The sequence below is a fragment of the Pteropus alecto genome, unplaced genomic scaffold (genome assembly GCF_000325575.1).
Source record: "Pteropus alecto unplaced genomic scaffold, ASM32557v1 scaffold87, whole genome shotgun sequence".
NCBI classification, from domain to species: Eukaryota; Metazoa; Chordata; class Mammalia; order Chiroptera; family Pteropodidae; genus Pteropus; species Pteropus alecto.
Window position 1 is genome coordinate 22575384 of NW_006443225.1, and position 23958 is coordinate 22599341.

The 23958-nt window shown below is 47.6% G+C and overlaps 1 long non-coding RNA gene across 3 annotated transcripts in view; it reads right to left on the minus strand.

The window, feature by feature from the left end:
* Positions 1 to 23958, minus strand: part of LOC112472578 — a 109075-nt gene that overhangs the window by 66020 nt on the left and 19097 nt on the right. The window contains exon 3 of one of the 3 annotated variants that reach the window (XR_003043657.1): positions 7553 to 8733. The exons of 1 other annotated variant lie outside the window; for it this stretch is intronic. This is a non-coding gene — a long non-coding RNA (uncharacterized LOC112472578). Of the gene's footprint in view, positions 1 to 7552; positions 9254 to 23958 lie in introns of those variants that run through there. One more of the 3 variants, XR_003043656.1, reaches the window with a different exon arrangement.

The window sequence follows — 23958 nt, forward strand, 5'->3', positions numbered from 1 at the left end:
GGTGCACGTGATGCCCTGTTTCACGCTCACCATCAATTTTATAAGGTGGACATTTTTATTTTCATTTCAAAAATAGATGAATTATTTAGATAATTAAGAAAATTTTGGCAAAGCAATATATAATCAGATGACTTATTTTGGGGACATTGAATAAAAATAAATGATTCAGAATCTAGAAGACAGAATTTTGATCGTATTTACAAAAGAACATCCTGACTATTAGGCCTGTGAAAATCAGAACTACCTCTCACAAAGGCCACAGACTTCCTAGTCCCAAGGATTTCATGCCAAGTGAGAGCTGGCTACATGAAGACTCTCTCCTCAGAGCAAGGGGATGGACATGTGGAGCTTCCACAAAGGAGTGTGACCTCACTCACCCTGTGGTGATGTATTCTGGGGAAAGACACCTCTGAATAGCTGATTTCTTTTGCTATAGCGACACCTGCTGTCATTACCAATACTTTGTTTTTAAGAAAAATATTTGGAAAATAATGTTTGAGAGCTAATAAAAAGACTGTTAATGCGAATTCTTTATTTTAGCAGCTTAACTTATGAATTATAATATTCAAGAAGGTTAAAATAAAATACATATAAAGTATAGACCTTTGAAATATGTGTGGATGAAGTGTTATAAAATACTATGAACTTACTGGCTTAATAAAACGGTCCTTACCAGATCCACATATATGTATACATGTATGTACACGTATGCATGCATTCATATTACATGTGCCTGTAAAGCGCTTTAAAGAGTAATTCCAAAATGAACAAACAAAGCAGAAACAGACTCACAGGTGCAGAGAACAAGCCGGCGGTTGCCACACGGCAGGGGTTTGGGAGACCGGGTGCAAAACGGGACGGGATTAAGCACAAATGGGCAGTTACGAAATAGCCACAGGGATGTGAAGTGCAGCGCAGGGAATATAGTCAATAAAATCGTGATAACGGTGTGTAACTGCGATAACTCTATATACACTAATCAGGGACATCACTCCCTCAGGTATATAAATGTCTAACCCCTAAGCTGTACACCTAAACTAATGTAAAATAATACTGTCAACTGTAACTGCAAAATCAAAATAATTTAAAAATAAATTCAAAAAATAGTGATTCCAATAATCTTAATACTAAGCTCAGAAAACTTCATTTTGTCAAATTAGCAAATTTAGCAAATTATACGTCTCACATGTTGTCTTAAACAGTAGAGTGTTTACTCTAAAGTGTTCAAAATATCCCATTTTCAAAATGCCCATTTTGAACAGTATTAAATATATCCTACATACTCATTTATGTTCACTTTAGTAAATGTCTAATTTTTTTTTCTCTTTTTTAAGGACTGGAAGGGGCCAATTCGCCCAGGAGGATAAGCACCCCCGTATTTCCACAGCTCGTCGGGAACGGAACAGGGGCATCTCTCTCACATGGTAAATATCAGTGTTTCGAGACGTCTTCTTTGGGTTTCCATCTGAGTGAATGAACACGATCATCTACCTCAATGGTCTCGGTTAGTTGAGCGCTAACGCCATTAGCCAGCTCACCGACGCTCCCTGTCAGAAACACAAGCACCGTCAGAGCTAAAATGGAAAAGAACCTCAGAGCTGGGGAGGTCTTTCCCCAGCATCTCAGGAAAGAAACGGTAACAGTGAAGAGTCCAGGCAACTTTCTGCAAAGACAGACTTCACAGCTATCAGCGTTTTATTCATTCAAAGGAATTTCCCTGACACAAAGATGTTCATAGACATGTAGATGAATACATAGGACGAGATCTATATGGAAATCTATGTCTGAACTTGGCCTTCCTGCCTGGTCTTCCACATTACCGCAAAACTAGAATAATAAAAACATCAGTCAGCATGCGTATTTTGAAGAGAACAGCAGGCAGGCACCAGGAAGGACAGAAGCAACTCGAGGATGGGGAGACACGCCGGCAAGTTGGCAGAGATCATCTTCCCCTATAAACAAGTAATTGACAATATCCGACAGAAAACAAGCTTTCATATATGAAAGAGTGGAATTTGGGAAGGAATGACAGCTTCTAATGTGGATTGTCACAGAGGAGTTCTAAGTAGGCCTGGACTGGGAACTGAATTTCTTTTTATCGACTGTATTTATAGAGACAAAGAAGAACAGGGAGAACATTCTGGGCCGGGTGATGGTGAGGAGTCCAGTTTAGAAATAACAGTGTGAGGTCAGGACTGCTCCACGTGCATTCTGAAACGGGCTTGCCGAGGATCCCACAGAGGCTGCAGGATTCGAGTTGGAGACGGCGGGTCCACGACTCCCCACGAAGCATGCTCGATGCCAGGCCAAGGAGGCAGACTCCATGCTACTAGATTTTGAAAGATTCTGACACAGGGATGCCCCTGTGAAAGCAGTATTTTGGGAATAATATTGGTAGAAAAGGAAAAGAGAGACCGAGGAGGAGAGAGAGATGTGGCCCACTGAAGGCTGCCATATTCGTTCAGATATGAAACTGTAAGGGTCTGGATTAGGCTGGTCATGCTGCAGGTAGTAAGAAAAAAAACGTGGCTGTGAGAGACGTTGCCAAGACTGAATTTAAAAGATTTGGCAAGTAGCAAGCATCTTGGCGTTTGGCTCTAGCGTAGGTTCAGGCTACAAAGAGTGAGAACAAAGACCACAGAGCAGTCGCTCTGTAGATCAGCTGTCCTGCAGCCCCAGAATGGCGCCCGGCCAGGTCGGGCTAAGTACCCTTAGAAGAAGAGAGGAGAACACAGCAAAATAGTTAGGAATAGAAGAGCTGAAAATTATACAGAACATGTAAGGATTGGTCGATTCGTTACATAGAACGAAAGGATATTCTCTAAATAGTAATGACTAAGAGCCAAGCCAATTTGTGCAAAAGCCAAGCCGTCTGGACCAAGCAACAGAAAAAGATGCAGGAGAGAGAAGAAATCAGAAAAATACGCAAATGGCGAGCAGCCAAGAAGACAAGCAAAAGCAGCGGCAGGGGAGCATGGAGGCGTGGGAAGTGACAAACGGCTGTCACCTTGACAAAAGGGAAGAGCTGAGTTAACAATGGAGACGGAGGTGCGAGTACAGCTCTGAAGCCCAGCGTGACTGCAAAATTAAACGTCCATCATTCAGCCGCCATGACAGTGACTGTTTCCAGCATCAGGAACGAAGACCCATGTGGTCACCAGTCCGGATTTACTTAGAAAGAATGCGAGATAGCTGCCATCTGCCATCTGCCGTCCAAGAAGGGGGAGGAGAGCAACGAATGAGAGGAGGACCCAAGCTGCAAGCATCACCTCCCGAGGCCCCTGCTGCCACCCTGTGCGGGTGTTCTTCCCTGCTCTTCCCACAGCTCACAGCTGTCACCCCGCTCCTGCACAAACGTCCCCTCCTCACCTCGCCAGCCGAATCAAGCACTCGCTCACAGTCCAGTCATTCTTTAACTCCTTAATGTTTGTTTTCGCCGTCAAACTTCCCACCACCTGCATTTATGTTATACTTTTGAGTATTTTATTTTCTGCCTTGTCCTAGGTCACAGGAGTCCCCGACGCCCGGGCTGTGATTGGTACCCATCTGTGGATGTTAGGAACTGGGCCACAGAGCAAGAAGTGAGCAGTGGGAGGAGTGAGCGAAGCTTCATGTGTACGTGCAGCCGCTCCCAGCGCCAGCATCACCGCCTCAGCTCCGCCTCAGATCGTCAGACGTTAGAATCTCATAGGAGCCCCGGTCCCTGGTGCCACAAAGGTTGGGGACCGCTGCCCTAGGACGTAAGCTCCATAAGGGCAGGCACATCATCTTTCTCGTTCTTTGCTGCGTTCCAGCACTTTGAAAGGCGCCTGATGCTCGTTGAGTGGTGGGCGAGCACAGTTCCACACTGATGTTCCGATTCACGTGCACCCAGGTGGGGACTCGGCCGTCTACAGGTACGCAGTACACACGTGCTCTCTTTCTGCGCAGCATATTCTAAAGAGCCTCCCATCTCCAGTGACAGTCCAGGTGGCTCAGGAGCCCGGCCTACCTTCCGGCTCCAACGGTGGCGCCTGAGGCAGGGCGGGTTGCTCAGAGTCCAGTCACCATGCCGCAGGGTTTGGTGCGTGGGTTGGCATGGACTCCAAAGTAGGTGAATTCAGACTCATCCCCAGGGCTCTTCCCAAAGCTGGGCGACTCATATATTCTCTGGGGTCAGTCTAAGTGGAACCTAAGCCTGGAGCCACCAGCAACCAACCTTGTTACCGAGTGGGAAGTAGTTGCAGAAAAATGAGTCCGACATGGAGGAAAAGCTGAGATATGTGAAAGAAGAGATGCATTTCTGATGACAAGGTTGAAATCCCTTTGGGTCCAAAGATGCCTAAAAGTTAACCTTTTCAACCTTCCAACCTTCGAATCTTTGAACAGGAGATAATTGAAGCTCTAATTTAAGCTAATTTAAGTTGGATTTCTCTCACTTGCAATAGAAAGAGTCCTGACTAGTGGAAATTGTGAGGACTTGGGCAAGTCTCATTTCAGCTACCTGTGAAACAGTGATAATAATACCTCTGTGTGTGCGCGAAATTAGTAATAGTTTAAATTACAAAAATCAATAGTGGCTACTCGATACGTGGAGAAGCGGCTCGTGGATGTGGTAGGAGCAGCAGCAGAGCTCGCTGCTAGAACAGGACTGACCGCACTGGAAATGAGCGACGGAAGGAGAGGGTATGGTCGGATCTGTCCACAGAGAGGCTGATGCGAGCTGCACCCGGCACTTGGCGTGCGAGAAGCCTAAAACAAGACCACACCCGCAGGGAGAGATGGTCACAGAAGATACACGGACAGAAGGAAATAAAAGAAGGCCAAGACTATCCATGACGTAAGAACAGTAAAGACACTGAGTTGTTGGGAAGTCAGAGAGAAGTCAGGCTAGAAAGACTGGACACAAAAAAATATTCCGAGGTACAGGCGAGGGAGGGACAGCCGTGTGCTCCGATCCTCTCGTGGGGACCCTGGCCCGATTCTCAGGACCAACAACACATCTTTGAAAGGTCAGACACTTTGTTGTACTGCATCCTGAATTAACTTACCCAATTAGCAAATCAAACTAGGTACATACATCCTCTTGAAATGCAAATTCCTTTCCTTCCCAAGCCAAGAGCGAAGCTGTAGAACATCATCCTCACTCCAGCCTCACCCGCAAAGCAGGAGCAACTGCCTGCACGTGGCTTGAGAAGAGCCGGCCTGGGATCGACTGACATTCCAGCAGCGTGTGGTCCTCCACGTTGTTTACATCGAAAGGGCAGCTTGTCGCAGTATCTGTCATTTTCTCATCAACTAAACATCATTCGACATGACCGTACCAAGCCATTATGTGAGCAGTTCTCAGTAAGAAGATGGCTGTAGTTCCCTATCACGTGTTCAAAGTTAATTGAGAATAAATGCAAATGTTCACATGAGCAAATGCAATTAATGGATCGACAAGCGTTTTCTGAGGAGCGATTTGGTGTTCCGAAATAAGACACCTCGGAGAAGGTTCACGGCATCTCGAAGAGAGTCAGAAAACTTCGAAGCCGAAGAAGCACAGCTTTCCAGTGAATCCAGACGCACATCGAGACCTCACTCGCCCCAGAAGTGCAGTGGGCGCCAGTCCCCAGGAGGCCTTTCCGGCCCCTCGCCCAGAAGATCCGGCCTCCATCGCAGCCGCCTTTGCCATGTCAGAGCCCTCTCCACTGCAGGGGAGTTCTTTCCGCCCTTCAGTCTCCCGACCCGCCTCCACCGCATCCCCCATGCGAGCGAGCGGTGCGCCTTTCCGAAGAGCGCACCCCTAAAAACCTCAGCCCTGCGGAGCAGGGACCGGCAGGAGAGAATGAGGGGTGATGGCACCCCTATAAACCTCAGCCTGCTATGGAGCAGGGACCAGCAGGTGAGGGGCGATGGTACCCCCTATAAACCCTACTGCGGAGCAGGGACCGGCAGGTGAGAATGAGGGGGATGGCCGAATGACAGCCTATTTGAAATGTTCGCATCGCTATTCAAACGACTCTGTTTTACGAACTTTACCGTCATCCTGACAGCTGCCAGTGACTTGAGTTCACCCAGATTTGAAAAGAATGAAATTGAACTGATTGTCCCAGCACCTGCTAATCCTGAATTTCTCTGAACTTAGAAAATACCATCACCTAGCAACTTCCAGACATTTTCTCCCTGATTCTTGCACAGCGCGAACCCATTCGCGAATGCACAGCAAACGCCTCTTGTGTCTGACCGTCTTTTCTTGTGTCGAGTAAACGGGAATTTGCCCTCTAGGCTTAGCCGAGGAGAGCTCAGCTGCTCTGCGGCCATGACATGGAAGAGCTCACCCTGAGCAAGCAGGGCTCCTGTCTGTCAGTATTTTTAGCATTTTCCCCACTCCCCACTGTTACCTCATTGATTCGGCTAATGGACCACAGTGTTTTTCAAAATATGAAATGCTATTAGGCAGAGTTCTGAGGAATGTCGATTCATCTGAAGGAATAAACGGGAGTTCCAAGCTCATTGCAACATGAAAGATGTAATTTCTGTGATATCGCTTATGATTGGAAGTCCATCCAGTCGGGTGTAATGGGAAACTGAGTCGGGCTGCGGTTCGGCAATGGAAGGACGAGTGCTTGAGACGCGGGCTGCGGGGCCCGTGCACCTGAGCCCGAACCGCCACTTGCAGCCGCCGGACCTGAACTTCTCTCTGGACAGCTTCGTCCTCTGCGAAAGGAGACCAACAGGAGTGGCCGTCTCCAGATTAAGTCCGCTGGTCCCTGGGGAGCGGGCATTCGGCACATTCTTAGCTGATGCTGGAGTTCTTAATGCCCCATGATTATGAAGGTGTTTCAGGCCTGGGGCTTAATTAAGTCCTAACGCCTCCTGATACACACGTTGAAATGACAGAGGTTGACCCTCCTTCACACCATCAGAAAACTCCAGTGAAGTAGACACGCTTTCTGAGTCAGTAACGAATAAATAGTGTAGAATTGGATAATATTAACAGATGAAAGGACACGGGCATCTTCATGGAGGACAAAAAAACAGAAATTTTTTCCAGGAGGTAAGAGAACCATTGGCCGGGAGGCCCTGCAGCTCAGAAACCCAGAACGCGGAGCTGAGCGAGCACTAAGTGCCAACGTCGCCCCAGAACGTGCGCGCCCGAGGGTGTAACTGATGGGTGAGTGAGGCGTGTGCTCAGCGAGTCCACCTTTCGTAAAGGGAGCATGGGATGCGCAGAAACAGGAACGCCAGGCGGGGTGTCCGACTAGCAAACAGAAGCAAAGCGCATCCAGGTGCAGCTGCGTCTTAGACGTTTTAGTACAGGCGTGCCCCGTGCGTGCCTCTGGCTCGGCATCCTGGAGGTGGGGGACTCTATATCAGATGAATACAGCTCGCCCTGCCCCAGACCCGGTGGAGGAAGGGAAGGCGAACTGTGTGAAAATGCCGCATGAAATGAGGCTCCCAAAAACAGGTCAGGAAAAAGTAGGGCATCGTCACCACGCCCTCCTCGGTAGAAAAGAGGCTGCACGGGTATCCTCGAACATCACTGTCAGTTTTGTGAGACCACGAAACACACCAGACACATAGTGGGTCTCAGTAAATACATTTTTATTCAATAATTAGAAACGAAAGTATCATTCCATTTTAAGGTCCCTTTCTCCAGGAAAATGGCAATACACCTTTGTGTTCAATTGGTACCAAAAAGTTGGCAGTTGTTCAAGAAAGGGCCCTTAACTTCCCTGCCTGCTTCACAGCTCCCCATGAAGCTTTTTAGAACAATCCCCCTCCCCGCGCCTAGGTCCCAGTGCCCTGGAGGCCGGGGACCCTTCGCCCCATTCCCACAGCCCTTCTGCACTCCGAGCGGCTGCTCAGGGGCCAGGCGGGTGAGCTCACAGCTGACATCAAGCCCCCGGGGCTTTCGGTGAGCCAGGCTCTGACACCGCATCACCATGCAGCACCAACGCCACTGGAAAAAGCAGGGGGACAGTGACACTATCACAGCGACTGCATGATATGCATGCGATGCGGATCTGCAGCGGCGACAGAGCTTGAAGCGCAGCCGCACGCGACATGAGAGTGCCTGAAATTGGGCCCCACGCGGTGACAAGGAGTTTCGATTTTCTGACTTATACAGAATTCTGTATTATGTTTGGCAGCTCTGTTTCACATCAGTGGCTGGTTCCATAACGCTAACAAAGTACGAAGATGAGAAAATGTCGCTAAAAAAAAAAGAATGCAGAAAGCGCATGCAAGCTTGAAGCCATAAAACCTAATTTCCTGTGGGAAATTACTGTTCTCTCGTGGTGATGGCATTTGGGGGGCACAGAGACTGCAGGTCTGGCTCTTCCTGCACGTCTGCTGAGACCGGGGCGGGTGCGGGGAGGTGGGGCTGCTGCCCTGTCTGTGGCCACCCCCACAGCACCTGTCCTCCCCTGCCCTACTGCCACCCCCACATCTGCTCGGAAAACCCAGGACCGGCACATTCACTGAGAGGTTTTTTCCCCAATCAGGTTAAAACATAAAATGAGGTTCCAGCAAGACAGTGACAGTAGACCAATGCCATTCATCGTCCCCGCCATCCAGCCCCCAGCAGCGTCCGCATGTGGAAGGAGCTGAGCTGGGCTGCTCTGCAGGTGGAGGGGAGCAGCCAGCTCCCTTTCCGATGGCTCGTGTCCCCAGGGTGGTTGTGGCTTCCTCCTTGCCCAGCCGAACTTCCAGGGGTGTCTCCTCTGTGCCCGGTGCCTGTGGTACATGGAGGTGGCTCTCCCCTGGCTGTGGACATCTCCAAGGACACGTGAAAGGTTAACAGGGATCAGGACATTTAGCCCATCCCATTGCCTCTGCCTCCTGTTCTCTTTCCAGCTGTCTTCCTGCTTCAGTCAAATCGACATTGGCACCAATGGTCCCCTGCTTTTCTGGCCTCCCGATTCACGGCTGCCTCCTTTCTCGTACGCAGCCATTTGTCAGACTGATTAATTATCTGGTCCCTGCTCCTCTGATGGGGTCTCCAGCCCTGTCTAGCGAGCTGCTCCCAGGGTCGGGGGTTCTGTCCTCTCCTGGGTCTCACCTCCTGATTCTGGTCCCAAAGGGTTGGAGGTGGACACCTGTTGTCGGTTCACTAAGAATAACACCTCGTAAGTAAAATTCACTTCACAAGGAGGCAGGACAGCATCGTGGGCAGAGTACAGGCCTTGAAGTCAGACAATCAAGGTGTGGAATCTTGACTCAGGCCCTAACCAGCCACATGACCTCAGCAAAGGGATGTCACCTTCCCCATCTTCCATCTTTGCACCTGAAAAATGGGGGTTCTAAGGCTGTGCCGACACAGACAGTAGTGAAACGAAGATTTGTGGAGAACATATGGGAACTGTGCCCCCCGCTGGGTTTTCTGATTGCAAAATGCTCCCACTTTACGCCTTACCGCCTTGCACCGTCTTTCCTGAATGAATGAGGTTAGACAGGGCCCGCCGTCCACCCCCTCATCCTCTGCGCTGCTGCTTTGTATGCAGATGGACGTTTTTTTGCCGTTGAAGCACTCGCAGTAACTCAATGGGAAAAACCTAACGGATTCCATATCACAGCCCCAGTGGAATATCTGTGCTTATGAAATGCATTAGTCTCATGGGTTTCCTGCTTTTATATTATTAAATGTAATGTTAATCTTTTGACAAATGAAAGGTTATTCATTATTAAAAGCAAAGATATTTTATTCAAAAAGCAGCAGACTGGTTGCCACATACGTGGTCGTTGACGTGATCTTAAGTCACTAAGTTCTGCTGCATTACGGCCACTTGCTGTCTCCTGCCACTATTTGCACTCCCGTCACCTGTGCCACTAAAGGGGCACAGCGGTAAAGCCATCGATAAGTCACGCTTCCACAGAAACCGAGGCCAAAAAGCACCTCGCCCGCAGCATGTAATGACGATACAGGGGTTGGTCACACTGTCCCCTGCCAAAAAAAATACCTTCCTTTAGTCCCTTCAAATGTTTACGGGAATCCCATGTGTCTGAGTCCCAGGCACTTGTCACCAATAACAGGAGACACCCTGAGGAATAGAGACCATGTGGCCAGAGACCATATATCACATTCCCTGCCAAGCAGTCATTCCCAGAAGCACTTCTTAGAAAGTGAGTTTCTGAAAATGGAAGCAATCCAAAATATATCGCCATCGTTACTCATTGAGGCTAATTACTGTAACAACCATGTATATTGTGTCATGAATATTTATTTTTATAGGGGTATTTCCATTAGCTTTCTGTCCCGACCATGAGTATTTGAAAGCTTACTTGACGGGGCTATAAAAATTAGAGTAACAATAATAATAACCTCTATTATTGATCATATAATATGAACCAAATATCCTTTAATTTAATCCTTACGACAATGCCGATAGGAAAGAATTATTATTACGTCTACTGCTTACAAAAAAGGAAATTTATTTTTATTTATTTTTACTTATTTTATTCATTTATTTTTTATTATTTTCTTCTTATAAATAAGGAAACTGAGACTTACAGAAGATAAGGAACTAGTCTTCACGGCTCCTGCCGAAGCCAAATTCAACGTCAGGTTTTAAGTCTTGAGTTCAACTACTAGTCACACTGTATCAGTTTGGTCATCTGAACAATCAATTCCTCCTCAATTCCCAAAGCAAGGGTCAGGACTGAAACGCCTCCATGAGTTGGACAGATAAATAAATGAGTTCGCTCTGTACAAATGACAGGAAACAGTAGGGTCTGTGGCAGCCCTGGAGTGTATAGGTCCCTCCAAAGACAGCCAGCATCTCCATGACACTAGCAATCAAACTAACCGCATCCAGAGGCCACTTTGATACAAGACAACAACCTTAACACTCTGTTTCTAAACCGATCTAGGGAAACTTCAGCCCTGGAACATTCTTTGCTGTGTATAAATACTGAATCTCTGACCAGTGGAAATAAAGCAGATATGGAAACAGAGGAGAGTAATGCTAGCTTTCAAGGAAGAGAAGATTGGGAAAGAATATCAGTATGGTTAGAAATGACTACTACACTCATAGAAGAGTCAACAGTAACCAGAGATACTAAAGAATAATATGACAGAAATGCAAAAGCCGGTGCAAAAAATAACAAGTATTCCCGTATCCGAGACAGTTACAATGACAAGTAGTTCGGCTTATTCCCAACTACCAGAAAGAGGTTCCTGTGGGAGGAGAGGGAGGAGGCGAGGTCGTGGAGGAAGCAGCTAGCATGTATTAAGCACCTGCTGTATGCTATGCTTGCACAAGAGGTTTCGCCCATTCCAAAAACACCAGCAAAAAGATGAAAGGCTCCTGACAAGAATTACCAAATCCCACATCAAAATCCAAAATCACTCTTAAAATCAGGAACACGTACAATTACAATAATGAAAATATCATTAATTCGTTCGCCACCTCCTACAACATCAGAGAATGCAGCTAAAGGAAGCATCAGGAAAACCTGCCACAGAACTTTGGGTACAAAATATTTATATTAACATGTCGTTACTGCAAAACATTTTGTAAAAATTCTCCATAAACCAGCAGTAACGTGTAATTGGTAAAATTTAGAAAGAGTTGCCTTTTTTAACAGCTTCCCTTTAATGTCAAAACATTAATACCTTAATTTTCATCAAGTATTAGCTAATAGCACACCTGACCGACATCTTCATCTTACATTATCTCTGCATAAATGACACCTTTTCTTTTCATGATAAAAGAAATCGACAGAAGTCCCGCAGGCTTCTGAGGTTAATGGCTGCTGCGTCAGGATCGTGAAAAGCAAACGAGGCTTGGGAATTTGCCGAACTGAAGAAAATTGTGGGCAGCCTCTTGGACACTCACCGCAACAAAGAGTCATAGTGTTTAAAAAAGACATTGGGGAAGGTACCATGGTCACCAGGTAGAAAGGCTGGCTTTCCCATTGTCAAAAGAGAGAGACGAACAGAGTATAAAGTAGGATGTTAATTATTATAGGAAAATGATCTCTGAGGAATAATCTTCAAGCAGTGTCTCTTTTTAAATTAAATTTTACCAGATAAAAAAGAAGGATTTTACAATATACTTTAATCCAACAAGGATAAGGAAATAACCAGATTTTTTAAATTGTTTATGTCGATATTTTTCTGTGATTTATAAATTAAAACGATGCTAATGGCTAAGCTGGTAATTTAATTCACAACTTGAGGCTAAGTGACCAAGATTCACATTTTCACAAAGCAAGCATCCCTGTAGAATGTACAGCCCTCCTTCTGTTTCCTGAACAGAAATAACATTTTATTTTGAATTAAGCAAACCAAAGCAAATCAGGCAAACTAGTCCTGCAACCCAGCTTTACCACTGGCAAACTGTATGACTCTAGACCTAAGCCCCTGTGTCCCAGGCTCCTCTTTAGTTAAATGGAAATGGTGACAGTCAAGTCACCTTACACAGTCAGGTAGACCAATAGAGAAAACAGAACTGTCTGTCACACGCTCTGAGGGATCAACCCACAAATTCATGTGGGCGTTCATCCACGCAACGGATGAGTCCCGAGACCCACTGGGGGTCAGACCCTGTCGTTGGTACTGGGGACACAGCAATGACAATTCAGGAAAGTCTCTGCATTGATGGAATGTACATTCTAGTGGGAGACACGGACAATAAATAAGAAAGCAAATACATAACACAATTCCAGGTAACGATGAGCGATTTGAAAAAATGAAGCGGGGTAAGGGGTAGAAGATGGGACGAGGGGGTGCTGAAAGCAGAATTCCTTAGCTGGGGCAGGAGCCGACACCCAAACTGTGGGAAGTATTTTTTCAAAATACTTCAATAAAATACTTATGCTTTTTTTCCTTCTACTTAGACTGCCTAAGATCTATTAGCCTACACACAGATTTTTCTAAAAATGTAACTCTGATAATGTCACTTCCCTTCCTGAAGGGAGAACGTTCCAGGCACGGGAAGGGCGGATGTGAAGTCTTTTAATTCTCGAACAGGTTTGGCAAGAACAAAAGGAAGCCTGTAGCAGAAGCGCCGTGAGGGGGCGGCGGGGGGTGGCGGGGGAGAAAAGCAGATCAGACCTCTCGGGTAGTCACCAGCCAACTCAGAAAGGTCCACCCAAAGGGTCACGTTCTAAGAATGACGTGAAGCCTGTTCACGGTTTTAGGCAGCAGAGTGACAAAGTTTGAGCGGCAGTGTTCCCCGAATCGTGACTTTATCCCTCATTGACCCTAAGCACCTATCCACGTTTCTGAAACCAGGGGCGGGGCGGGGGATGCACAGTTTGGAAGGGCGCCGTTTACCGCGATGCCGCTCATTAGACCAGCCACTCCTGAGTGTGTCACAGCTCCATGCACCCTCGGTGCTGGGTGCTTCATCAGATCAGACATTCACACTCACGCCTGTACTGTGTGTGAGCAATAGTTGCCATAAACTGGAAATGGCAGAAACAAAACTCCTAGAGAAAAAAACTTCTTGAAATTTGTAACCAGGTAACTGTGGTCCTCCATCTTCTTTGAAACAACTATGACTCCGCCACCTGCTGAGAACCCATTAAATGACTGATGTGAATGAACTCAAGGAAATAGGCAATAACACTAACAAAGCACATGCACTGCAGACGTCTCTAGTTCTGAAAACATGTGTTTGTCCCTTCAAAAATACATCTTTACTGCCTGAGGAGAAGCAAAATAAAGGTGTCATGCTGCATAATTTTGAATTCTTAAGTGTTAAAAATAAATTTATTAATCTCAATACATTTCATTTATTTAGGTAAAGAAAGAAAATCATAAGACCCTAATAACATGCATCAACGAATAGGAACCAAGTGCAAATTACCTAATTTTGTGGGTTCGAAAGTATGGAAATAAAGGGCAGTTTTAAAATCAAAGCTATTATGTTAACAACACATCATGAAATAAGAATGTTAAAAGGTGGATCCCCTTCCCACTCTAGAATGTACCGGAAACAGCTGTTCAAAGCAACGCAGTGTTTGAAGTGTAGCTAGAACACGCCTCTACCACCGCACATCAGTAGGGGGCTCTGGGGTGTCTGCCCAGAAGGCACAGCCCTGGTCAAAGCGGGGCCTCCACTGCCGACCCCTGCGGCAGCCAACGGCCCGGGGCACGGCCCGGGGCACAAAGGCGAGGACGCTGAGGGGCTGGTCTGCGGCTGCACACCCCCCACGGACACGCACCCTCCGAGGACGCCGGCACCTGGGCCCCAGCGGGCGGCTGTGCAGCAGCCTCACACGCAGACCACGGCAGAGCCTTGCCCACACAGGTCCGGGTAGATCCCACCTATGGAACAGGGCTCTGAGTTCACTTAACTAGTCTGGAATTTACTCAGCTACCGATTTAACTTTTTGAAAACTATACTCCTGAAAACTGAAGGCAAACTGTGCAACTAACTATTCCAATCGCTTTGGAAAATTAAGGATAAAGACCATTTCAGAGCACAGGCTGGGAACGGGTTAGCTTTCTCCGGGTTTACAAGGAGATCAACTCTTCCCGTGGGTATTGGAGCGAAGTTAATTGAAGGCTCCCAGTTATGCAGTCCTGATAGCAGCATCATCATCATCCTCCTCCTCCTCAATAACATTGACTGAACACTAAATTAGCCCTGTGCATTGTTCTAAACCCTTTATATGCGCTACCTCGTTGAATCACATGCCTCTGAAAACCGGCATTGCACAAAAGCACATGGTGGGATGGATGTGCGTGAGGTGAGCGAAACGCATCATCCACACATCATGTGCAACTCCTAGGAACACCTCAGCAGTCCTTGGAATGCCCCACGGTGCTGACTTATCCGCCTATGACACACATTTCGTTGTTTATCTGCCCCTAGTAGGAGTTCGGTTTTCGACAAAGCCCACATGTGTCATTAGGAATGAAGGAGCGATGCATGGCCCGATAGCACGCGGTTACACACGCGCTGATGCGTCCATCATCTCCAGAGCTTGGAGCAGACGAGGGCAAAGATGCCGACCGGCCTTGGGCCGCGTTCGTTCACCCGCTCGCCACCCACAGGTGCTGCCGGACTGCACTGTCGCAAGCCACAGGAGCACACCTGACTCCACTGTCACCTCAAGCTTAGTGGGGAGACACGATTACCCACTGATCAAGCATAACGCTTTGAATTACCTTGAAAGTGCTTGAGGAAGAGTAATTTCCCTGTTAGACAATCAGGCTGTATCATAAATTCCAAAACATCACAGTTATTGGTTAGCAGGTATCTGGCAAAATGGCATTTTCCTCGGCCAGCTCTAAGTGTGTGGTACACAAAGGACAAACTGGCTCTTCTGAATGTTGCGCTTAGACACATGGGACACACACTGAGACAGTCAAGAACACTTTTCAGAGGTGACTTTCACCTCATTTAAAGATAGCAACTTGAAGAATGAACACTGCAATATTAGACCCAATTAAAACTGCCCATTCGGTACCACGCCCTGACACTAGCGATAGGAACAAGGGACATTTTATGGGTGAGCATGGCAGTCGCCCTCCATGACATCAGCCTCAAAAGGCTCATTTACTGTCTCAGCCTGGGTGGTTCCTACAACGTTTTATGGGTGAGCGTGGCAGTCGCCCTCCATGACATCAGCCTCATTTACTGTCTCAGCCTGGGTGGTTCCTACAACAGTCTGCGGTGAAAAATAGCACTTGCCACATTTCTCCTAACGTGACTCCTTTAAGCTCTAAGATTTGCGGACACTGGTATTCGGGAATCCGGTGGGCTCGTCTGTACGCAAATCGCATGTGTGTGGTGCTCTGGTCTGCGTCCGGGTCGGCGCGGCTCCAGCGCGCATGTGGACGGCGACCACGTCTCCCAGGCCCTCGCGTGCGGAAGCAGCTCTACCCTGGATGCTCTGGCTCTGCTCCTAGCATCTCTAGCAGCACTGTGTCTTTTTTAAGTGGCAGCTACTCGACACAAGACCTTCCAAATGCACGTAGTTCTGGTTTTTGTTTAAGCTAGAGCGATGTTCAAAGAACTTAAGAAAAGTGACAGACAGGGCCCTAAATAAATAATTGAGGTTATTTACTCCCATCCTGTTATTCTAAAATATTCAAAACACAAGCAGACCTCTGTAAGAGGCTCCCATCATACTGTAAGCCCCGCAAAAAGAAGCCGAGTTCATTTGTTTCAACCTCCGGCACGTAGCAGATCCTTAATACTTTTTATCAACTTAAATTTGTATAGTGTTATTTGAAACAAGCAGAGCATATAGTCCACAAAGAATTCATAAAGTTCCTGTTAACCTAAAATGTCAACTCTATCAGAAGCAAAGTACTTGGCATTTCACTTGATCTCCAAGACCGCATCCTTTTTTAATTAAAAAAGAAGAGATAGAGATGAATAAAATATCATCTATAAATATGAATAAAATAAAATATGTTAAGAAACGAGAAGGAAAGAAAGTGAAGAGATGGGCCGCTGCACCCCCAGCAGTCACCATCTCCCCGCCCTCGCCCGCGGCCGGCTATGACACGTCCCCCCCGTCCACGGGAGGGGCAAGGTGACCGAACACACGTGGAGGGGCTGCCCTTTCTCAAAGGAGAGGCTCTTTACAGAACGGAAATCACAATTCACTTGATGGAATAATTAAGGAAAACACGAATGGAATTTTGGATATGAATAAAAGCCAAGAGATTCTAAAAGTAACCCTGGATTAATGAAAACTACTGTGACCTTCTCTCAAAATAAGTCCACACTTCAAAGGAGCAATTAAAAGAGCTCACAAAATGCAGACTGCATAGCTAATGCCACAGAATGCAAGTCTGAGAATTTACAAAGTAATAATAAAAATCTCTAATAAGCTGCTGCACTTGAAAAGGCAAAAAGACGGTCAATGGGGTTAATCACTAGACTGCAGAATATAAAATATCTGCTAAAGTGAAAACTGATTAAACAAGAGGCTTTGGTGAAGGCGACCCTGACAGTCCAGCAGCTCAGAGCATCTGAGTTTTGTGTGCCTCATGCCCCTGCCCCACACACGGACACCAGGGTGCTAAGGACAGCGAGGGACAGCGAGGGACAGCGAGGGCGTGCTCAGGGACAGCGGGGTCATCTGCTGTCCATGCTCCCCCACCCACCTCTGCTGGTGCGAGCCCAAGAGAGTGTGCCCTGCTCCCTTCCCAGCAGTGGTGTGTGGGGGCAGGTGCCAGGGGGTGGTCTCTGTGCTGCTGATGAGCGGAGGGGCCCTCTCCTCATATATAGGGCGCCCAGGGACGCCTCTCTGCCAGCCATCCCACTCCACGGTGCAGCTGTGAGAATGAGGCGCCAGCGCTGAAGGTCTGGATCGACCACGGTGCCAGACAGACCCACAGGAAAGAGCCTTCCACCAAGTTTCACATGGGGAAGAGAGGACGCTTGTCCTCTGCCGTGCAGTTGAGTGAAGAGTGTCTCCGTGCACCTGCTGGAAGCTGCCATCTCCTGTGGGGTCTGCGCCCTCGGTGGACCACGGTCAGGGCAAAAGCGCCAGGCTCGGGGCTGCGACCCCGCTGGAGTCCCCTGAGAGGGCGCAGTGGCCCTCATGCACGGCCCCCAGTGCTCTGCTGAAGGGAGCGGGGACGGGGAGGCTACAGGGAAGAGTGGGCGCGCGCCCACAGGGCCATCCCTGGTTGCCAGGGACCCAGGCTTCTCAGTGTCAGGCCAAGTTAAAGGAGGGAGAATGTAAGCAAAACCTAAAAACGAAATGGAAACAATGCTCTTGCAGCTAAACGAAGCATTCCTTTGAAAAATGTAATACTATTTCCTTACCTTCGGGTAACATGCATTCACCATAGAAAAATCAGAAAACCCAGCCTAGCAAAAGGAAGAAATGCAAAGATGACTAAGAGACTCATAAGCAGAGACGAGCAGCGGTGACCTGTGGGTCCACCCCAGCTTTCTTATACGTCGAAAAACGGTTTTGTTGTTATTGTTTTGTAAAATGGGATCAGACCACACATACTATTTTATAATCCTGTTTCCTGCACATGGAACACCTATTCAGACCAAGTAATATATAGGTAACTCATTCTTTTTAAATGGTTATCTAGTACATCAATTTTTAGGTTGTACACTAACTTGCAGATTCAACATTCCCAAAGCGCCTGATGTGAAGCAACCATCTTACTGGACACGGGGTCCACATATTAGGAGGCCCGCAGCATCCGTGCCCCCGACACGCCATCACGGCACACTTCCTAGCGACGTCTGGGGCAACCGGTCCTCAGAACAGGGGTTAAGGCGGCGGGGGCGGGGGCGGGGGCGAAGAACCAGGCATCCATCCAAGTCAGTTCTAAGACCCGGGCCCTGTCACTAGGGATGGGCTGTCACCAGGAGAACCATGAGGTTCGGAGGTTCTGCCTCCGTGGAGTAGGAGAGGCCAGGACCCCCTCCACCGGCAGGAGGAGCCTGGAGCCCCTGTTCTCCAGGGCAGGTAACAGGTAAGGGCCTGAGGCCAAAGAGCTTGCAAGTAAGAAACCGTCATTTTGCTAAAAAAAAAATCTAATTTCTAACAATTTCCCGGGTGATGATACTACTGATCTGGAAACTACACTTAGAGAATCACTGATTTGGTTAAAGTGGAGCTATTTCTGAGAAAATATGATTAGCTGATTGACTCTAAAAGAAGTATTAGAAACCTAAAATAACAAAAAGTTATTGAGGAATTACTTTTTAAAATAATTTCTAAGCTACATAATTTGCCTGTTAAGTTCTTTAAAACTAATAAGAAACATAATCCCCATGTCAGAATAACTATTTCTGAGCATTGGAAAATATGGAAAACTTCCCAATTTATTTGGAAACTAGTAGAACTCTGAAGGCAAACCCTGAAAAAACACAAAAGAAAAAACTATAAACCTGAAGTTGTTCAACCGTTGATGCAGCCATGGAACCTTGTCAACATGAAACCTTACGCGGGAGGTCGACTCACAAAGCCACTGAACAACATACTAAATTGACACATACTGACGGCTTAGACTCCGGATGTGGCCAGGTTACTGTAAGGACAGATGCTAAGCCCTCCTCTCAGACGAAGACGTTCTGGAGTGATAGCACGGCCTCCGTACATCACAGGGTTTTGTGTTTTTTTTTTTTTTTTTTTTGTATATTGGCTCATTTAATTCTTGCAACATCCCTCTCTTGCCCCCATTTTATGTATAAGAAAATTGTAGTTCAGAGGGATCAGGTGACTTGCCCGAGGCAAAACACACGTATAAGTGGGGAGCCATGGCTAGTGAGCAGGTGTTTGAGTAGCAGTTGGCTTTGGAATCACAAAGGCTCCCACACGTCAGGCTGAGAACAATAAAGAGAAACAGCTTGGTCCTGCGTCCTGCTCTGGTTGCCCTGGACTTGTGTGTGCTCTGCCTCTGTGGTACCCACGGAGCATAAAGCGAGTGGATTCTGCCTAGAGCCGCGGTCTCACTCCAGTGTCAAGGGTTACAGACTTCCCTATCGACAGTAACTGCCAGGCATTTCATGAGATGGGAGCCTTTATTCTGTTCCACAGTTAAGCTTTAAAACAGAAATAAAAATTTACCAGGAAATGGACTCCGTCTTTTTGGACTTTGCTAGGTACTGGCTAGGTTGGACAAACTTGACATATTTAATCCTTTTCTCGATCTTTCCCTCTTCGTGTGCTGTGAATGTAGGTGTGCGTAGGGTTAATCTGCAGCTGGTAGGTGGCGGCTCGATGCATATGTCCAGGGCCCCCGGGAACCATGTATATGATAAGGGTGGCCGAGACAGGGGTGACACATCCTAGTGGTGATCTGCAACATGCGCTTAGGTGTAAAAGTCCCTTGGCAACACCCTGTGCCAGCCTATGTCGTTCACTGAAAAGTCACAGTGTCACACGGTTGGTCTAGGGGCTGGGGTTATGTGACCCAGAGACGGAGTGTGTCCTGTGCAGCAGAACGAGGCCCCTGGGCCTGCGCTGGACGTCTCGGACCCCCCGGCATCTGCTTTCTCTCTTTGCTGTTTTGAGCCCTTTGTCCCTATAAAGGTTGGTGAAAGCATACTTGGTGGGCTCTTGTGAGTCCTTTCCATTACACAATGACATGTCACTGCTGCAGTATATATGCTGGTTTGCTCTACCAAAGCCCAGAAAAGCAGTGGGTTCTGTCACGTTTAAGAAAATGAGGATGAAGTGTGTATCTCAAGTTGCCTAGGGTTTGAAACCTGCCAGCCAGTGCCAGGACTTAAATGTTGACTCATAATCCCTCTCGGCTTTCTTCTTCCTCGGTTCAGTGGAGGCCACATCCACTTCTCATGTGGGGTTATTTTAGAGGCTATATAAAATTGCATACACATGCATTTATATGCACAGGTGCTCCTGGAAAGGCGACCGAAATAACTTCCTTGACAGGTGGTAGCGGATGAGCCCTGACACCCCATTCCCACCTCATGAGGCCTCCTTTTATCATTAAACCAGTGCTGACATAGCCTCATCTCACTTTTCAACTGAGCACTTCCGTTGTGTTCCGTGTCTGTCCCCCAAAACTGACAAAGCGCTAGTATCATCATTTCCACGCTAGCAAAAACAAGTTGTTTATACACTAGCAGTTCAACTGGTCACTCCTACTTGAACCAATCTGATGATCTTTGTAGATTTAAAAAATAATTTCTCAAAAGGAGTTTACTCTTTATCACAAAACTACATAAGGTCAAAATCTGGTCCATGAAGATAATGCTCGGCGATGACGGCACCGCAGGCTGCGTCAGCCATGGTTCGTCTGGAGAGCTCGCTCTGCGCCAGGCCATGTGGCACAGTCTCCACGAACTTTCCCGTCGAAGCCCCATAGCAGTGCGATGAGGCAGGCACTGTTACTCTCCTCATTCTAAAACTCAGAAGACTGAGGCTCAAGAAAAATTAAGGGAATTAGCTGAGATCCCCATTGGCTAAGATCACCCCATTCACAGAGTGCAGATCTGGGGTGCAGCCCATGGCAGTCTGACCCCACAGCCCATCTGATCGCCGTGAAGCCTTCTCCATAATACTTTTAAAAGTCACAGTTTAGACGTTCCACCTATCCTAATGAGTTTTATCAGTTTCACATTGAGTTTTACCTCTGGTCGTGGATATCTTATGAAATATAAATTTTTGAATGATTTTTCACTGTATATTTTCCTGTAAGAAAAAGTTCCACCCACAAACATTTCATGACATGAGTTAGCGGTACTTTGTCTAGAACGGCAGCTTTCCCTTCCACTTGCACTTATTAATATAAACACGATGCCAGCAATACTAAAACTAAATCATTGCTTGGTCCCTTTTTTCCCCAAGTTTTATGGAGTTTTACGTAAGAGAGTACAGATTTCTCCTGCAGCAACATTTGCTGGCCTGTGAACGTCTGAAAGTGTTTAGTGAGTAATTTTAACCAACCCAAGGTTTTCCTTGTCCTCACCGGATGCATTGAATAGTAAGTCGAACCTATGTATCATGCCAAGTACATTTCACATTGAAATACGCACATGGAATAACTACGTGAAGTAGAATCAGCAGCTGCACGTAGTCAATATGACGAGCCGCAGAAAGAATGTGTGAATCCTAATCAGGCGCAGATTCCTGTCTGGTGACCCTCCACTGGCCCCGCGCACGGCCAGCAATGCCCTCAGCAGTCGGGTGAGGCCACCCTGGGAAGAGGGGTTCTGTGTTGTGAAGATGTTCAGAGGAGCACTTCAAAATGCAAATGACAGTCCCCCCCAGACGCCTGCCACACGGAAGCTCTCGACGACCAACGGCTGTGAGCTAGAGAAGTGAGGGCGCCCACAGGGCAGGGCCAAGCCGTGGGACTGGGGAGAAGGACATCTGTCCCTTCGTCCTCTTAGCCGCAGCCCTGGAGGACTTGGCCTTGAATGTCGCAGAACCAGGCTCCGCCACCCGCGCACACGCGCTTCACGGGGACAGCACCTGGCCGTGGCAGCTCCGCGCGCCACTCTCTCCCACTCCAGCAAGCTGCTGTGCCCTCCCTCTCCGCCCCCCATCGCCCCACGGCCCCACCCTCAAGCTGCACCTCGGCTTCCTTTTCCAGCACCCCTCTGCCGCCTCCGCCTCCATCCAGCCCTCGGCAGCACCTACCACTGAGCTCTGTCCCTCCCTCTCAGCTCCAGCCCCCATGAGACCACGCGGAGGCCCTATCTCTTCCAGACTTGCATGTCTGGTGCCTGGTAGCGTGTCTAGAATTTAGTGGTGCTGAAACGTTTGTTGAATGAATGAATAACGACTGTTCACGCGGGGTAATTTCGAACACTTTTTCATCCTGAGGTTTCTCTTCTTCTACATCAGCATCATGGGGACCTGTCAGCACTTCATCTTGGGGTCTCATCTCCCACGATCTCCCCCAAGTTTCTTAGCCACCGCTCCCACGGCCCCACTTGACACACTCACAACTCTGAAAGTGCATGACGTCCAAATCGACGTCACTGTTTCTCCGTCTAGACTCCAAATGGGCATTTTCAACTGCATGGAACCTGGAGACTCGGATTCTTGTTCTAAAAGCACTTGTCACCTCCCCTGAGGCCCCCCCTCCCTGTCCTGCTCTGGTTGACAACAGCAGTATTCACCTGCTTCCATGTTAGCGACCCTGGGACCCCCCTGACGCCTCTCCCTCTGGCACTACCCGTATCCAGTCAGGCACTGACTCCTGTCAATTTTACCTTTTAAATCCCTCTCTCTTTCTCTTCATCTCAACCCGAAATCCTTCCGTTCAGACCCTCCATCTCTTGTTCAGAGTATTCCGAAAGCTTCTTAGATAGTTCTCCTCACCTCTATTGAGACAGCATCATGGTCCCTTTTCATCACACAACACACCCCTGTCTGAGTATGTCAAGTGGCACATCCGGCTACAGGTGGATAGACAAAGTCCCGCTTCCGTGAAGCTGACGTGAGGACGAAGCCCATTGGAATCGCCTACCTGGCCCTTCCTGCTCGGGCCCTGGTCCACCTTCCAGCTCTCTCTGCCGCCATCCTCCCGCTCACACCCTATGCCGCTCACACCCTATGCAGCTCACTGAAGCAGGATTGTATTCTCTCTCAAAACATTCTGCTTTGGGACATGCTGTTCCCGCTGCCTGGGATCCTCATTTCTGCACACCCTTTTTACTACCTGATATATGTCTGCTCATCCTTCCAAGACAATTCAAATGTCACCTACTCAATGAAGCCAGTAATCTTTCTTCTTCCAAGTGCCCAGGGACTCTGCGCCTGCCTCTCCTACAGTACTGCTCACACCGCCTTGCAATGGTGGGTAAACACGTGGCTGTCTCGGTCCACTGGGCAGAGGACTCTTCCAGAGGACACTTAATTATCTCTGTATCTGAGCAGAATCTAGCATGCTCTTTGTCACACAGCAGGACACCAAGACTTAAAAATGGTGATACATAAATAAAGAGTAAAAGCAAGTATACATTCTCTCTTATTCCTAACTCAGAAACAAAAAGGAAAAGGCATAAACATTGGGTATTTTGATTCTTTAGCTTTTTCTGTCAATTATTATCTAAAGTTAACGACACAATTAAATTTTAACAACTAAATGTTTTTAGAAAGGATTATTTTACCACCTGAAGTAATAATTGTACATTTATTTGTATAATGTACCATAAAGCAATAACTTACAGAGAGAAGACCAAAAGTGTCTTTCAAAATGATAAACACCAAGAATATAGATAAATACGTGCTGGCCTTACTCACCCAGCTCTGCCCCTGCAAGCTAGAGGCAGCGAACGGGACACACCTCCTCCCTGGGACTCTGGTTCATCACCTGTAAACTGACCAGCATAGACACCGCCCCTTTCCCCTCTGATAATCGACAGCACTGTGACACTCCTTAGAACTGTCAGGAATGACGTCAATGCCCGAAAATGAATACAAATGCTACTGACAAGAGACATTCACCAAGGGGCCTCCTTGACTAACGCAAACGTGACTACAGAGACGCAGGAAGACCTGAGGGTTCCGGCAGAAACGCCAGCAACTCAGCGCAGCTGCCACAAGTGTGCACAGTGAGGTCGCCGAGGCTTA